The sequence below is a fragment of the Pleurodeles waltl genome, chromosome 11 (assembly GCF_031143425.1).
Source record: "Pleurodeles waltl isolate 20211129_DDA chromosome 11, aPleWal1.hap1.20221129, whole genome shotgun sequence".
Taxonomy (NCBI): domain Eukaryota; kingdom Metazoa; phylum Chordata; class Amphibia; order Caudata; family Salamandridae; genus Pleurodeles; species Pleurodeles waltl.
In genome coordinates, this window is record NC_090450.1 from 197,993,347 (window position 1) to 198,011,250 (window position 17,904).

Below are 17,904 nucleotides of genomic sequence, written 5' to 3' on the forward strand. Positions count from 1 at the left end.
ATAGATCAGGGAGAGGGTCACTCTCTTCTTCCTGGCCCTCATCAGTTGACATGAGCAGGGTGAGATCAGCCTTGTCATAGTAGGGTTTCAGGCGGTTGACATGGAGCACCCTATGGGTACTCCAGGCAGTGCCAAGGTCTACCAAATAGGTAACCTCACCCTTTTTCTCAACAATTAGATGGGGTCCACTCCATCTGTCCTGGAGTGCTCTTGGGGCCCCAGGCTGCAATACCCACACCTTCTGTCCTGGGTGGTACTGAGTCAGGACGGCCTTCTGGTCATGCCATTGTGTAGGAAGGTAGACTCTTTCTAGCCTTGTTACCCCCATCTTTGGCCTGTTTGTGAGAATATGTCATGGTGTTTTTACTGTCTCACTGGGATCCTGCTAGCCAGTGCCCAGTACTCATAGTGAAAACCCTATGTTGTCAGTATGTTTGATATGTGTCACTGGGATCCTGCTAGCCAGGACACCAGTGCTCATAAGTTTGTGGACTGTATGTGTTCCCTGTGTGGTGCCTAACTGTATCACTGAGGCTCTGCTAACCAGAACCTCAGTGTTTATGCTCTCTCTGCTTTTAAAATTGTCACTGCAGGCTATAAATCTTACTTTTGACAGGTAAACTGTCTCCAGTGTTGATTGTATGCTCACACAAAGTAGTGGTACCTGGTATCAGTGACAAGTTCAGAAAACTGACTTACAAGATTTATACAGTTATCTTTCTGCTCAGCAGTAAGACAATCTGCCAGTACTACTCCCTGCACTAAGCCATCAGCTTCAGTGGTGGAGAAGAGATCAGGGAGAGGGTCACTCTCTTCTTCCTGTCCCTCATCAGTTGCCATGAGCAGGGTGAGATCAGCCCTGTCATAGTAGCGTTTCAGGCGGTTGACATGGAGTACCCTAAGGGGACTCCTGGAAGTGCCCAGGTCTACCAAGCAGGTAACCTCACCCTTTTTCTCAAGAATTAGATGGGGTCCACTCCATTTTTCTTGGGGTGCTCTTGGGGCAACAGGCCCCAATACCCACACCTTCTGTCCTGGGTGGTACTGAGTCAGGACAGCCTTCTGGTCATGCCTTTGCTTTTGCAGCTCCTGGCTGGCCTGAAGGTTTTTACTGGCCTTTTTTATGTACTCAGCCATTGTTGATCTTAGGCTGAGTACATAGTCCACAATGTCCTGTTTAGGAGCTTTTAAATGTTGTTCCCAACCCTCCTTAACAAGTGCAAGGGGACCTCTCACAGGGTGCCCAAAGAGGAGTTCAAAGGGGCTAAAGCCCACTCCTTTTTGGGGTACCTCCCTGTAAGCAAAAAGGAGGCAAGGTAACAGGACATCCCATCTCCTTCTGAGTTTTTCAGGGAGTCCCATTATCATACCTTTAAGAGTTTTATTAAACCTCTCAACCAGACCATTTGTTTGTGGATGATAGGGAGTAGTGAACTTGTATGTTACATCACACTCCTTCCCCATTGCCTTGAGGTATGCAGACATGAAGTTACTAGATCAGAAGATCTGAGCACAACGGTCAACTCAGCAGAACAAAAGAGGGTCCCACGAAGTCGGAGTCCAACTCAACGAGTTGGGCAATACAGGACAGAGTGCTGGGGACCTGGGCTAGGATGTGCACAAAGGAAGTCTTGCAAAAGTGCACAGGAGCCTGACCAGCTGCAGTTCACGCAGTACACAGGATTACTGTCTGGGGTGGGGAGGCAAGAACTTACCTCCACCAAATTTGGACAGATGGGCCACTGGACTGTCGGGGACACTTGAACCCAGCTCCTGTGTTCTAGGGACAACACTCATCAGGATGAGAGGGGACCCAGAGGACCAGTGATGCAGAAGTATGGTGCCTGCATTGACAGGGGGAAGAGATTCCTTCGACCCACGGGAGATTTCTTCTTGGCCTCCAGTGCAGGGTGAAGGCAGACAGCCCTCAGAGCATGCACCACCAGGAAACAGTCGGGAAAGCTGTAAGGATGAGGCGCTACAATGTTGCTGGTAGTCTTCTTGCTACTTTGTTGCAGTTTTGCAGTCGTCCTGCAGCAGTCAGCGGTCGATCCTTGGCAGAAGTCAAAGAGGGAAGTGCAGAGGAACTCTGGTGAGCTCTTGCATTTGTTATCTGGTGAGATAGCCACAGGAGAGACCCTAAATAGCCCTCAGAGAAAGATTGGCTACAGAGAAAGGTAAGCACCTATCAGGAGGGGTCTCTGACATCACCTGCTGGCACTGGCCACTCAGAGCTGTCCATTGTGCCCTCACACCTCTGCATCCAAGGTGGCAGAGGTCTGGGACACACTGAAGGAGCACTGGGCACCTCCCCTGGGAGGTGCTGGTCAGGAGAGCGGTCACTCTCCTTTCCTTTTGTCCAGTATTGCGCCAGAGCAGGGCTGGGGGGATCCCTGAACTGGTGTAGACAGGCTTATGCAAGGAGGGCACCATCTGTGCCCTTCAAAGCATTTCCTGAGGCCAGAGAGGCTACTCCTCCCAGGCCCTTCACACCTATTTCCAAATGGAGAGGGTGTAACACCCTCTCTCAGAGGAAATCCTTGGTTCTGCCTTCCTGGGACTGGGCTGCCCAGGCCCCAGGGGGGCAGAAACCTGTCTGAGGGTTGGCAGCAGCGGTAGCTGTAGAGAAAACCCCGGAAAGTTAGTTTGGCAGTACCCGGGCTCTATGCTGGAGACCCAGGATGCATTGAATTGTCCCCCCCAATACCAGAATGGTATTGGGGTGACAATTTCATGATCCGAAACATGTTACATGGCCATGTTCGGAGTTACCATTGTGACGCAACATATAGGTATTGACCTCATGTAGTGCACATGTGTAATGGTGTCTCGGCACTCACAAAGTCCGTAGAATTTGCCCTGGACAAGGTCGGGGGCACCTTGGCTAGTGCCAGGGTGCCCACACACTAAGTAACTTTGCACCTAACCTTCACTAAATGAGGGTTTAGGCATATAGGTGACTTATAAGTTACTTAAGTGCAGTGTAAAATGGCTGTGAAATAACGTGGACGTTACATCACTCAGGCTGCAGTGGCAGTCCTGTGTAAGAATTGTCTGAGCTCCCTATGGGTGGCAAAAGAAATGCTGCAGCCCATAGGGATCTCCTGGAACCCCAATACCATGGGTACCTAAGTACCATATACTAGGGAATTATAAGGGTGTTCCAGTGTGCCAATAAGAATTGGTAAAATTAGCCACTAGCCTGCAGTGACAATTTTTAAAGGCAGAGAGAGCATAAACACTGAGGTTCTGGTTAGCAGAGCCTCAGTGATAAAGTTAGGCACCACACAGGGAACACATACAGGGCATACTTTATGAGCACTGGGGTCCTGGCTAGCAGGATCCCAGTGACACAGGGAAAAACAAACATACATACAGTAAAAATGGGGGTAACATGCCAGCCAAGATGGTAGTTTCCTTCACAACCCCCCCCCAAACGACGGACAATAAGGAGAACCTTGCCCAGATGAGTGTTAATTGTATACGTGGAAATATCTGGAGAGTCCATCTGCATTGGAGTGGCTACTCCCAGGTCTATCTTCCACTGTATAGTCAATTCCCTGTAGGGATATGGACCACCTCAACAATTTAGTGTTTTCACCTTTCATTTGTTTTAGCCAAAATAGAGGTTTGTGGTCTGTCTGAACAATAAAGTGAGTACCAAACAGGTATGGTCTCAACTTTTTCAGTGCCCAGATCACAGCAGCAGCCTCCCTTTCTATGGCAGACCAACACTTTTCTCTAGGGCCAACCTTCTGCTGATAAAAGCAACAGGTTGATCCTGGCCCTCAGTATTAAGCTGTGATAGCACTGCCCCAACCCCCAATTCAGAAGCATCAGTATGGACTATGAACTTTTTGGAGTAGCAATGGCTTTTTAGGACGGGTGCAGAGCACATGGTCTGTTTGAGATCATCAAAAGCTTTTTGACAGCTAGCTGTCCATAATACCTTTTTAGGCATCTTTTTACTACTGAGGTCATTAAGAGGAGATGCAATGGAGCCATAATTCTTAATAAACCTCCTATAGTACCCTGTGAGGCCTAAAAAGGCTTCCCCCTGGTTTGAGTTGTGGGGGGAGCCCATTCCATAATAGTCTGGAACTTCACCTGCAGTGGTACACTCTGTTCCCGACCTACCAGGTGGCCCAGATAAACCACTTTCCCCTGCCCTACCTGGCAACTTTGAGGCCTTGATAGTGAGGCCTGCCTATTGCAGGGCCTCCAGAACTTCCCACAGGTGGACCAGGTGATCATCCCAGGTGGAGCTAAAGACTGCAATATCATCTAGATGTGCTGCACTAAAAGCTTCCAACCCTTGCAGGACTGTGTTCACCAACCTTTGAAAAGTGGCAGGTGCATTCTTCAGACCAAAGGGCATCACAGTGAATTGATAGTGCCCTCCAATGGTTGAGAATGCAGTTTTAGGTTTTGCATCTTCTGATAACTTAATCTGCCAATACCCTGCAGTTAAGTCAAAAGTGCTCAGATACTTGGCAGATGCCAGTGTATCAATCAGCTCATCTGCCCTGGGTATAGGGTGAGCATCTGTCTTGGTTACTTGGTTGAGCCCTCTATAGTAAATACAAAACCTCATCTCTCTTTTTCCATCCTTACTGTGAGGTTTTGGAACCAGCACCACTGGGCTAGCCCATGGGCTTTCTGAAGGCTCAATAACTCCTTCGTCTAATATTTTCTGAACCTCTTGTTTAATGTAGTCCCTGACATGGTCAGCCTGCCTATAAATCTTAAATTTGACAGGTAAACTGTCTCCAGTGTTGAGTGTATGCTCACACCAAGTAGTGGTACTTGGTATCAGTGAGAAGAGCTCAGAAAACGGACGTAAAAGATTTATGCAGTTATCTTTTTCCTCCGCAGTAAGACAATCTAAAAGTACTACTCCCTCCACTAAGCCATCAGCTTCAGTGGTGGAGAATAGATCAGGGAGAGGGTCACTCTCTTCTTCCTGGCCCTCATCAGTTGACATGAGCAGGGTGAGATCAGCCTTGTCATAGTATGGTTTCAGGCGGTTGACATGGAGCAACCTATGTGTACTCCTGGCAGTGCCAAGGTCTACCAAATAGGTAACCTCACCCTTTTTCTCAACAATTAGATGGGGTCCACTCCATCTGCCCTGGAGTGCTCTTGGGGCCCCAGGCTCCAATACCCACACCTTCTGTCCTGGGTGGTACTGAGTCAGGACGGCCTTCTGGTCATGCCATTGTGTAGGTAGGTAGACTCTTTCTAGCCTTGTTACCCCCATTTTTGGCCTGTTTGTGAGAATATGTCATGGTGTTTTTACTGTCTCACTGGGATCCTGCTAGCCAGTGCCCAGTACTCATAGTGAAAACCCTATGTTGTCAGTATGTTTGATATGTGTCACTGGGATCCTGCTAGCCAGGACACCAGTGCTCATAAGTTTGTGGACTGTATGTGTTCCCTGTGTGGTGCCTAACTGTATCACTGAGGCTCTGCTAACCAGAACCTCAGTGTTTATGCTCTCTCTGCTTTTAAAATTGTCACTGCAGGCTATAAATCTTACTTTTGACAGGTAAACTGTCTCCAGTGTTGATTGTATGCTCACACAAAGTAGTGGTACCTGGTATCAGTGACAAGTTCAGAAAACTGACTTAAAAGATTTATACAGTTATCTTTCTGCTCAGCAGTAAGACAATCTGCCAGTACTACTCCCTGCACTAAGCCATCAGCTTCAGTGGTGGAGAAGAGATCAGGGAGAGGGTCACTCTCTTCTTCCTGTCCCTCATCAGTTGCCATGAGCAGGGTGAGATCAGCCCTGTCATAGTAGCGTTTCAGGCGGTTGACATGGAGTACCCTAAGGGGACTCCTGGAAGTGCCCAGGTCTACCAAGCAGGTAACCTCACCCTTTTTCTCAAGAATTAGATGGGGTCCACTCCATTTTTCTTGGGGTGCTCTTGGGGCAACAGGCCCCAATACCCACACCTTCTGTCCTGGGTGGTACTGAGTCAGGACAGCCTTCTGGTCATGCCATTGCTTTTGCAGCTCCTGGCTGGCCTGAAGGTTTTTACTGGCCTTTTTTATGTACTCAGCCATTGTTGATCTTAGGCCGAGTACATAGTCCACAATGTCCAGTTTAGGAGCTTTTAAATGTTGTTCCCAACCCTCCTTAACAAGTGCAAGGGGACCTCTCACAGGGTGCCCAAAGAGGAGTTCAAAGGGGCTAAAGCCCACTCCTTTTTGGGGTACCTCCCTGTAAGAAAAAAGGAGGCAAGGTAACAGGACATCCCATCTCCTTCTGAGTTTTTCAGGGAGTCCCATTATCATACCTTTAAGAGTTTTATTAAACCTCTCAACCAGACCATTTGTTTGTGGATGATAGGGAGTAGTGAACTTGTATGTTACATCACACTCCTTCCCCATTGCCTTGAGGTATGCAGACATGAAGATACTAGATCAGAAGATCTGAGCACAACGGTCAACTCAGCAGAACAAAAGAGGGTCCCACGAAGTCGGAGTCCAACTCAACGAGTTGGGCAATACAGGACAGAGTGCTGGGGACCTGGGCTAGGATGTGCACAAAGGAAGTCTTGCAAAAGTGCACAGGAGCCTGCCCAGCTGCAGTTCACGCAGTACACAGGATTACTGTCTGGGGTGGGGAGGCAAGAACTTACCTCCACCAAATTTGGACAGATGGGCCACTAGACTGTCGGGGACACTTGAACCCAGCTCCTGTGTTCTAGGGACCACACTCATCAGGATGAGAGGGGACCCAGAGGACCAGTGATGCAGAAGTATGGTGCCTGCATTGACAGGGGGAAGAGATTCCTTCGACCCACAGGAGATTTCTTCTTGGCCTCCAGTGCAGGGTGAAGGCAGACAGCCCTCAGAGCATGCACCACCAGGAAACAGTCGGGAAAGCCGTAAGGATGAGGCGCTACAATGTTGCTGGTAGTCTTCTTGCTACTTTGTTGCAGTTTTGCAGTCGTCCTGGAGCAGTCAGCGGTCGATCCTTGGCAGAAGTCAAAGAGGGAAGTGCAGAGGAACTCTGGTGAGCTCTTGCATTCGTTATCTGGTGAGATAGCCACAGGAGAGACCCTAAATAGCCCTCAGAGAATGATTGGCTACAGAGAAAGGTAAGCACCTATCAGGAGGGGTCTCTGACGTCACCTGCTGGCACTGGCCACTCAGAGCTGTCCATTGTGCCCTCACACCTCTGCATCCAAGATGGCAGAGGTCTGGGACGCACTGAAGGAGCACTGGGCACCTCCCCTGGGGGGTGCTGGTCAGGAGAGCGGTCACTCTCCTTTCCTTTTGTCCAGTATTGTGCCAGAGCAGGGCTGGGGGGATCCCTGAACTGGTGTAGACAGGCTTATGCAAGGAGGGCACCATCTGTGCCCTTCAAAGCATTTCCTGAGGCCAGAGAGGCTACTCCTCCCAGGCCCTTCACTCCTATTTCCAAATGGAGAGGGTGTAACACCCTCTCTCAGAGGAAATCCTTGGTTCTGCCTTCCTGGGACTGGGCTGCCCAGGCCCCATGGGGGCAGAAACCTGTCTGAGGGTTGGCAGCGGTAGCTGCAGAGAAAACCCCGGAAAGTTAGTTTGGCAGTACCCGGGCTCTATGCTGGAGACCCAGGATGCATGGAATTGTCCCCCCCAATACCAGAATGGTATTGGGGTGACAATTTCATGATCCGAGACATGTTACATCGCCATGTTCGGAGTTACCATTGTGACGCTACATATAGGTATTGACCTCATGTAGTGCACATGTGTAATGGTGTCTCGGCACTCACAAAGTCCGGAGAATTTGCCCTGGACAAGGTCGGGGGTACCTTGGCTAATGCCAGGGTGCCCACACACTAAGTAACTTTGCACCTAACCTTCACTAAATGAGGGTTTAGGCATATAGGTGACTTATAAGTTACTTAAGTGCAGTGTAAAATGGCTGTGAAATAACGTGGACGTTACATCACTCAGGCTGCAGTGGCAGTCCTGTGTAAGAATTGTCTGAGCTCCCTATGGGTGGCAAAAGAAATGCTGCAGCCCATAGGGATCTCCTGGAACCCCAATACCATGGGTACCTAAGTACCATATACTAGGGAATTATAAGGGTGTTCCAGTGTGCCAATAAGAATTGGTAAAATTAGCCACTAGCCTGCAGTGACAATTTTTAAAAGCAGAGAGAGCATAAACACTGAGGTTCTGGTTAGCAGAGCCTCAGTGAAAAAGTTAGGCACCACACAGGGAACACATACAGGGCATACTTTATGAGCACTGGGGTCCTGGCTAGCAGGATCCCAGTGACACAGGGAAAAACAAACATACATACAGTAAAAATGGGGGTAACATGCCAGCCAAGATGGTAGTTTCCTACACAACCCCCCCCAAACGACGGACAATAAGGATAACCTTGCCCAGATGAGTCTTAATTGTGTACGTGGAAATATCTGGAGAGTCCATCTGCATTGGAGTGGCTACTCCCAGGTCTATCTTCCGCTGTATAGTCAATTCCCTGTAGGGATATGGACCACCTCAACAATTTAGTGTTTTTCACTTTTCATTTGTTTTAGCCAAAATAGAGGTTTGTGGTCTGTCTGAACAATAAAGTGAGTACCAAACAGGTATGGTCTCAACTTTTTCAGTGCCCAGATCACAGCAGCGGCCTCCCTTTCTATGGCAGACCAACACTTTTCTCTAGGGCCAACCATCTGCTGATAAAAGCAACAGGTTGATCCTGGCCCTCAGTATTAAGCTGTGATAGCACTGCCCCAACCCCCAATTCAGAAGCATCAGTATGGACTATGAACTTTTTGGAGTAGCAAGGGCTTTTTAGGACGGGTGCAGAGCACATGGTCTGTTTGAGATCATCAAAAGCTTTTTGACAGCTAGCTGTCCATAATACCTTTTTAGGCATCTTTTTACTACTGAGGTCATTAAGAGGAGATGCAATGGAGCCATAATTCTTAATAAACCTCTTATAGTACCCTGTGAGGCCTAAAAAGGCTTCCCCCTGGTTTGAGTTGTGGGGGGAGCCCATTCCATAATAGTCTGGATCTTCCCCTGCAGTGGTACAATCTGTTCCCGACCTACCAGGTGGCCCAGATAAACCACTTTCCCCTGCCCTATCTGGCAACTTTGAGGCCTTGATAGTGAGGCCTGCCTATTGCAGGGCCTCCAGAACTTCCCACAGGTGGACCAGGTGATCATCCCAGGTGGAGCTAAAGACAGCCATATCATCTAGATGTGCTGCACTAAAAGCTTCCAACCCTTGCAGGACTGTGTTCACCAACCTTTGAAAAGTGGCAGGTGCATTCTTCAGACCAAAGGGCATCACAGTGAATTGATAGTGCCCTTCAATGGTTGAGAATGCAGTTTTAGGTTTTGCATCTTCTGATAACTTAATCTGCCAATACCCTGCAGTTAAGTCAAAAGTGCTCAGATACTTGGCAGAAGAAAGTGTTTCAATCAGCTCATCTGCCCTGGGTATAGGGTGAGAATCTGTCTTGGTTACTTGGTTGAGCCCTCTATAGTCAACACAAAACCTCATCTCTCTTTTTCCATCCTTACTGTGAGGTTTTGGAACCAGCACCACTGGGCTAGCCCATGGGCTTTCTGAAGGCTCAATAACTCCTTCGTCTAATATTTTCTGAACCTCTTGTTTAATGCAGTCCCTGACATGGTCAGCCTGCCTATAAATCTTAAATTTGACAGGTAAACTGTCTCCAGTGTTGAGTGTATGCTCACACCAAGTAGTGGTACTTGGTATCAGTGAGAAGAGCTCAGAAAACGGACGTAAAAGATTTATGCAGTTATCTTTTTCCTCCGCAGTAAGACAATCTAAAAGTACTACTCCCTCCACTAAGCCATCAGCTTCAGTGGTGGAGAATAGATCAGGGAGAGGGTCACTCTCTTCTTCCTGGCCCTCATCAGTTGACATGAGCAGGGTGAGATCAGCCTTGTCATAGTAGGGTTTCAGGCGGTTGACATGGAGCACCCTATGGGTACTCCAGGCAGTGCCAAGGTCTACCAAATAGGTAACCTCACCCTTTTTCTCAACAATTAGATGGGGTCCACTCCATCTGTCCTGGAGTGCTCTTGGGGCCCCAGGCTCCAATACCCACACCTTCTGTCCTGGGTGGTACTGAGTCAGGACGGCCTTCTGGTCATGCCATTGTGTAGGAAGGTAGACTCTTTCTAGCCTTGTTACCCCCATCTTTGGTCTGTTTGTGAGAATATGTCATGGTGTTTTTACTGTCTCACTGGGATCCTGCTAGCCAGTGCCCAGTACTTTTTGAGCACTGGGGTCCTGGCTAGCAGGATCCTAGTGACACAGGCAAAAACAAACATACATACAGTAAAAATGGGGGTAACATGCCAGGCAAGATGGTACTTTTCTACAGTAGGTCACCCCACACTCATCCCACATAAACTTCATGTACGCAGACATGACATTTGTGCCCCTGTCAGACACAACTTCCTTAGGGAATCCCACACTGGTAAATATTCCCAAGAAGGCTCTGGTGCAGTGCAGTGCAGTCAATGTTCTCAGAGGCTTCGCCTCTGAATAGCGGGTGGCATGGTCCACCAAACCAGGATAAACCTGTTGCCTAAGGCATTTTTGGGGTCCAAGGGACCAACAATGTCGATGCCCACCCTTTCAAAGGGGGTGTTAACGACAGGGAGTGGCAGCAGGGGAGCTTTAAACTTTTGTCCTGTCTTCCCACTAGCCTGGCAGGTAGGTCAAGCTCTATCTGAGGCTAACCACATTCAGGGCCAATGGAAGTGGGTGACAAGCCTGTCAAAGGTCTTGACTTGGCCCAGATGTCCTGCCAGGGGAATGTCGTGAGCCAGACCCAGTAGGAAGGCCCAGTAACACTGGGGGACCACCAGCACACGGGCTGCCCCAGGACCTGGAACCTTAGTCTCACTGTAAAGGAGATCATTCGTTCAGTAAATATGGTGAGTGCCAGAGGCATCACCTGCTGCTTGGGCTAAGGCCTGTCACTTCAGACCCTCAAGGGCGGGGCATTCCTTCTGCGCCTTGCAGAATTCTGCTCTGGTTGGCCCACCCTCTACTTGCCAGCCAGCAAGTTTAGGTAGGTTACCCAGGTCAGCTATGTCCTCTCCAGTTGGCTCAGGTGCCTCCTCCTCTTCAGGGACCCCGTCCACCACCGTGGGAACATCTGAGGCAGGTTTCCCACACCTCTTGCCCTTCCTCTTCGCAGCTGTCTGGGCCATTGTTCCAGGCTCCAGGCGCCCTTGACTCCCTTCCTGGGCAGCCATGGACCCTGTGGTCGTGCAGACCCACTCAGGCAAACCTAACATCTCCAGGCGGGATCTGAGCTCTACCTCTTTCCAGGCAGTATGCTCAAGATCATTGCCTAACAGACAATCTACAGGCACAGCAGGATTAACAGCTACTTTCAGAGTACCAGAGACACCCCCCACTCAAAGGGAACCAGAGCCACCAGTAGGTGACTCTCTCGATTGTCAGTGACTATGACCTGGTGAAATGTATTTGGGACTATCTGCTCTGATGACACCAGCTGACTCTTGACAGTAGTCATACTGGCTCCTGTGACATGCAGAGCCTCCACCCTTTTCCCATCAATGGTAACCCACTGCCTATACTTGGAAGTATTTTCTGGCATGTAGGCTTTAGGCACCATCTCTCTTTCTCCCAGGGACACTAGAGAAACCTCTGCCTGCTCCCCAAAGCTAACTGGGACTGTCTCCCCCCTTGAGCGCTACACTAGCCAACCCAGGTGTCTGTCCAGTGGTGGACTGTGCCCTCTTGGAACACTGGGAGTCGCCCTTATAGTGCCCATGATGGTAGCACTCTAAGCATTTGGGGATGAGGGGCCAGATGTACGAAAGGATTTGCGACTCGCAAACGGCAAAAATTGCCGTTTGCGAGTCGCAAATCGCATTTTCCCATGCAGAAATGCATTTTGCGAGTCGGGACCGACTCGCAAAATGCATTTCCGAATCGCAAATAGGAAGGGGTGTTCCCTTCCTATTTGCGATTCGCAGTGGAATGCAATAATGGTGTCGCAGTTACCATCCACTTGAAGTGGATGGTAACCCACTCGCAAATTGGAAGGGGTCCCCATGGGACCCCTTCCCCTTTGTGAATGGACCACAAATAAGTTTTTCAGGGTACCTGCCCTGAAAAAATACCGAAACTAAAAGTTTCATTTTTTTTTTTTAAGTGCAGCTCGTTTTCCTTTAAGGAAAACGGGCTACACTTAAAAAAAAAAAAAAGGCTTTATTTAAAAGCAGTCACGAACATGGAGGTCTGCTGACTACAGCAGGCCTCCATGTTTGCAAGTGCCCATAGTCGGTATGGGGCCGCAATTTGCGACCCACCTCATTAATATTAATGAGGTGGGTCTTTGCGACCCCATACCGACTCGCAGACGGTGTCTGAGACACCGTTCTGCATTGCAAATTGCGACTTGCAATTTGCGAGTCGGAAGGACTCGCAAATTGCAAGTCGCAATTTGCAATTTTGCCTCATCTGGCCCGAATTTCCCTAATGTTTTATCAAAGTACCCTGGCTTCTTCCCAAATCTAGAAGAGGAATGGTGACCACTCCCCCTTGGGAATTCTTTTGGGGGCCTTTTGAGAACTCCTTATCTTTAAGTTTTTCTCCCCCCTCTTTCTTCTGTTGGGAACCCTGACCATCTTTGTGGGAGTCCCCTCCCAGATGCCTTCTTGGACAATTGGGTGCTGACCCAAAGGTACGCCTCCTCAGCAAGCTTCCTGGCGTCAGTCAGCTTATTATCTACCAAGTTGTGGCGCAACTCTGTAAAAGAAATATTGAGCATATGCTATCTCAGAATCAAGTCATATAACCCTTTATAATCATCTACTTTGCTGCCCGCACCCATCCATCCAGTGCCTCGTTGGAGAAATCATAACAATCCACCCACGTTTGTGTTGAAAGATTGGTGCTGTCCCTGATCCTCTGACGGTATCTCTCAGGGGTCAGCCCAAACTTGGCCAGTAAAGCGGCTATCATGTGTGAGTAGTCATTTCTATTCTGTGGAGCAAGTGCGAGAAGTGTGTCCCTCCCTAAGGATGGTACATAAAACCACATGGCCGCCCCCGAGTTCTCCTAAGGTGTCCCATGGGCCATTAGTGCAACTTCATAGGCAGCCAGCCACTTATCAATGTCATCTCCCACCACAAAACTTGGCATCACATTCTTGGGTATATGAACCTGTTTGTCCCCAACCGGTCCTGCACGTATGGTGACACCATCACTGCTGGACTCAGACTGTCTCGCCTTGATCTCCAGCTCCTTGAGACTCAGTTCATGAGCCAACAACAGTTTTTTCTCAGTCAAGGCTCTCTCAGCTGCAGCTTCAGCTCTTTCAGCTTCAATCTGGTTGGCTGCTGTTTCAGCCTCAGCTTGCTTGACTTCTCTCTCTGCTCTCCTTTCCTCATGTTGAGCATCAATCTTTAACTTTGCCATCTGCAACTGAAACTCTCTCTCCTCTCTCCTTTCCTCTGTGGTCAGGCTTTGATCAGAGACACTGCTCCCTGGCTTTGCAGGGGGCACAATTGAAGAACTAATCTCATCTAGTGATGGCAAAAAATCCTCTGAGGGTGCCATCTTCTGGACCCTCCTCCTCATCATCCTCCTCAGCAGGGGCTTCTTCCCAGGCCCTCAGCGCCCTTTGGAATTCCTCCTCCCTGGAGGCTTTCCGGGTAGGTACACCCATATCCCGGCAGAATGCCCTCATCCGTTTAACAGTGTAGGTCTCCAGCATAGCCATATCATAATCTTCCTCTCCTGCTTGAGACCCAGCTAGAGACATGTTGATTTGAGGATTTTAGTCAAAAATTGACAGAAAAAATGAAATTGCAGACAAGAGATAAAAATCAAGTTGACCTTCAACTGTGGGTAGGTAGTGAAATACTTAGCTACTGTATGTCACTGCACAAATACAAGTCCTATCCTCACCGCTGATCACCAATGTTAGAAATGGGGTCTTTGTTTGCAGTCAGGTTACCCCCTGTCCAAGCAAGGACCCTCACTCTAGTCAGGGTAAGTCACACACAATCCAAATTATCCTGTGCTCACCCTCTGGTAGCTTGACACTGAGCAGTCAGGCTTAACTTAGAAGGCAATGTATAAAGTAGTTGTGCAATAAATCATACAATAACACAATATAGCACCACAAAAATTCACCACACAGTGTTTAGAAAAATATATAATATTTATCTGGGGATTTGCAGGTAAAAACGATCAAAGATGCAATAAGTAAATGTAGAGATATCACTGAAAAGTGATATAAAGGCCCTCATTACAACATTGGCGGTAAAAGCCACTTACCTCCGTGCAGAAGACCGCCAACACACCGCTGTGGAATTCAGTCACAGCAATTATGACCCACAGTTCTGAATCCACCAAAATCTAGACACCCACACAAGTCTGCCACACCAAAGGTCAGTGATAAACTGGCAAAACCAAAACCTCCACCATCACGTTAACAGAAATACGCCCACACTATCACGACCCACGAATCCACGCAGCGGTCTTTCAACCGCGGTATTCCATTGGCGGTAAACACAGCGGCGCTCCAAATACACATACATTTACAAAACACAGCCATATTGGACTAATCGAAGTACAGACACCTGATACACATACACACACCACTCCCACACACCCAATACAATATAAAACACACACCCACATCACCCACAAACCCTTACGACAACAAATCACGAACGAAAGCCAGAGAGACAGCACCAGAAAGAACAGCATCCACAGGCACACAACACTATCACCCACAGAACTTCCACGCACCTCACACAACACCCCACTACATATCAGCACACTTATCACCCCACACTCCACCCCAGACATCACCTACACCACCCCATGGCACGGCAAAGACACCCCAGGTTCTCGGAGGAGGAGCTCAGGGTCATGGTGGAGCATGGTGGAGCTCAGGGTCATGGTGAGGGAAAGGGTCGTCCGGGTAGAGCCACAGCTATTCGGATCACAGGTGCAGCACACCTCAATTGCAAGGAAGATGGAGCTATGGCGAAGAATAGTGGACAGGGTCAACGCAGTGGGACAGCACCCAAGAAATCGGGAGGACATCAGGAAGAGGTGGAACGACCTACGGGGGAAGGTGCGTTCCGTGGTCTCAAGACACCAACTGGCGGTTCAGTGGACTGGCGGCGGACCCCCACCTCCACCCCCACAACTAACAACATGGGAGGAGCAGGTCTTGGCGATTCTGCATCCTGAGGGCCTCGCAGGAGTAGGTGGAGGAATGGACTCTGGTAAGACAAATCATAACTATTACATCCCCCACCCTACCTACATGCCAGCACATACCCACACCCTCACCCCCAGCACTCCAACTCCTTCACATATGTCCCAACATCACAAACCACCCATCCCAACACCAAGCCCTGCATGCAACAACAAAGCATGGACACCCATCACTAAAGCATGCCCACTGCACATACCCATACAAACCATCATCACACAAGGTCCCACACAGGAATGCAAGCACTGGGGTACACGGTCACCCACCCATTGCACACCATGACACACACAGATGTAATAAACATCCTTTTATACCACTGCAGGACCCCTAACCAACGTCACCGGACAGGAGGGTCCACCAATGTCCACACCAACAACAGAAGAGGCCCACAGTGATGACAGCAGCTCTGTCCACCTGGATCTAGATGACCAGCCTGGCCCATCAGGGACCTCGGGACAGTTGGTTCCCATCACACAGTCACAGGCCACTACAGAGCTTCCCCCTTCTGGAAACACCAGCACACCACCCACCCAGCGGGCCCATACCTCTGTCCCCAGGACACATCAATCAGCTGTGTGTCCACCACTACAGGGAACCCAGGCTAACCCACCACCCCAACAACAACAGGGACCTGGGGGCAGTGGCAGTGGGCACACGGTCCAGAAGAAGGAGGCCCAGGAACACAGGGGAACTGGGAAGGCTGGTGTGCGACAGGGGGAGGACAGGCCAAGGGAACCCACTCTCCACGAGGCCCTCTCCTCCATCATGGGATCCTACCACCACTCCGAGGAGACGATGGCAACGGTACTGGCCAAGTTTCAGGAGACCCAGCGCCAGCAGGAGGAACAGTATTTGGGCTTCAGGGAAGAACTCAGAACCATCAACTCCAACCTGGGCACCATCGTAGGGGTGCTGAAGGAAGTACTCAACACCAGGAGGGACACTGTGGCACTACAAGGGGCCCCTGACACTAGCATGGACGATGATCTGCCAACCACCTCCACCGGCGCTAGTGGACATGACGCCCTGCCACAGGACCACCACACCAGCACCCCACCCCCTGCAGAGGGAGAACCACCCCGCAAACGGTCCCTGAGATCCAGGAACAAGACAGAGCACGATGCCAAGACCACCGCCAAGAAATGAGACCACCCTGATTGTCATCCTACTGTCCCACTTTGTCACCCTGTTCATACTTAAACTGCCCCAGTTCCATTTCCTATGCCCATATGGGCAATGCACCTGTGAGACTAATAGACTGGACTCTGCCATGGATATTCCTCCGCCATCACCCCTCACCATTTTACTACCCCCTCCAATATTGAGCATTTAAATAAACACACTTAAAGCACAAAACAATCTGGAGTCTGTCTGTGATTTCAAAATAGTGTTTTAGCAATTACAATGACAAAATGCTCTTTCAATTGTAATGTCAACATACCTATGTCAGACAGCTCTAGTGCATGAGGAATCTAAGCGGATGTCACACAGTGGGACCCACATCTGTGAAATCGTAAGGGAAAGTGACAACTCAGTGACCATACATTGGGTGAAAATGACAGACAGTAGAGAGGCAGTAGTGTATAAGTACATGTAGTAGGCAAGTCTGTAATCTTACCTGTGTCTCACTGGAAATATTGCTGGATCACTGAGTCCCTGTTGTTCATGTCTTCTTCCTCTGCTTTCTCGTCTTCACTGTCCACAGGCTCCACAGCTGCCACAACACCGCCATCTGGACCATCCTCCTGTAGAAAAGGCACCTATCGTCGCAAAGCCAAGTTGTGAAGCATACAGCAGGCCACGAATATCTGGCACACCTTCCTTGGTGAGTAGAATCGGGATCCACCTGTCATATGGAGGCACCGGAACCTGGCCTTCAGGAAGGCCGAAGGTCCGCTCGATCACCCTCCTATTTCGCCCATGGGCCTCATTGTAGCGTTCTTCTGCCCTTGTCCTGGGATTCCTCACTGGGGTCAGTAGCCATGACAGGTTGGGGTAACCAGAGTCACCTGCAAATGGCAAGGGACAACTGTTAGACACACACTAACCTGTAGGGATATCCCCAGACAACCATTCCCACTGTCTTGCTTCCAGGTGCTCACCTAGTAGCCACACTGCAGCCTCTGGAGTTGACCCATCACATAAGGGATGCTGCTATTCCACAGGATGTAGGCGGCATGCACTGAGCCAGGGAGCATGGCATTCACATGGGAGATGTACTGGTCTGCCAAACATACCATCTGTACATTCATTGAATGATAACTCTTCCAGTTTCTGTTCACCTGTTCACTCCTCTGGGGGGTACCAAAGCCACATGGGTCCCATCAATGGCACCTATGATGTTGGGGATATGTCCCATGGCATAGAAATCACGTTTCACTGTAGGAAAATCCTCCACCTGAGGGAAAACGATGTAGCTCTGCATGTCTTTCAGAAGGGCAGACAACACTCTGGACAACACGTTGGAAAACATAGGCTGGGTCATCCCTGATGCTATGGCCACTGTTGTTTGAAATGACCCACTTGCAAGGAAATGGAGCACTGACAGCACCTGCACTTGAGGGGGGATTACTATGGGATGGCAGATTGCTGACATCAGGTCTGGCTCCAACTGGGTACACAGTTCCTGGAC